This window comes from Carlito syrichta, unplaced genomic scaffold (genome assembly GCF_000164805.1).
Source record: "Carlito syrichta isolate Samal-C Ts95f unplaced genomic scaffold, Tarsius_syrichta-2.0.1 Scaffold302593, whole genome shotgun sequence".
Lineage (NCBI taxonomy): Eukaryota > Metazoa > Chordata > Mammalia > Primates > Tarsiidae > Carlito > Carlito syrichta.
This window is the reverse complement of record NW_007246689.1, coordinates 33215-34075: the sequence shown is the minus strand read 5'-3', so window position 1 is coordinate 34075 and position 861 is coordinate 33215.

Genomic DNA, 861 nt, shown 5'->3' with positions numbered 1-861 from the left:
GAACTCCGCGACAAGTTTAGCGAGGGCATCGCTCGGTTCCTCCCTAGTTCAAACGTCTCCACGCTTTCTCCGCACCCCGCGGCATTCAGGGTCTGAAGTGTTTTTGTGATTGTAAGTCCTCCACTGAAAGCAAAAACTTTCATTTTTAAACAGAGGCATTATCTAGGTTTTTGTGAGGCCAGGCCCACGCTCCTGATCTAATTCGGAGGTTGCATAAAGGAGACCCGTAAAAGCAGCGAGGGCGGGGATTCCAGGACTCGTGCTCTCCGCCTGGGTAGGTTTTACAGGTCTTTTCGGCCTCGGACTCAGCGTAGGCCTTAAACATAACATATTTGAATTTTCTAAAAGTCTATCATCTTTCAAAGTTCTGCACGTTAATCAAAGCTGCCACCAAAAAAGGGAATTTCCCAGTAAGTAAATAATTTTGTGGAGACTTTCATTGCTAACTTGCATACTCAGGTAATTCTATCACATACCCTCTGACTCCTCTCATACCCATTAAGTTGTCCATATACAACTGGAAGTAGTCTATTTTCTTGGAACCATCAATTAATAGACGGTTAAGACAATATTTTTTCCTGAGCAAAATGTCTCAGATAAATGAACTCCATATTTTCTAGGGCATTGAGGTGTGTGTGTGTGTGTGTGTGTGTGTGTAATTTTTTTTTTTTGAGTTGGAGTCTCACTCGGTTGCCCAGACTGGAGTGCAGTGGCCGCTCCCGGCCACCGCAGCCTCGCCTGCTGGGCTCCGGCGATCCTTCCGCCTCAGCCTTCCGAGTAGCCAGAATTACAGGCATGCGCTACCACGCCCGGCTGATTTTTTTTTTTTTTTTGATTTATTGTAGAGATGAGGTCTTGCTG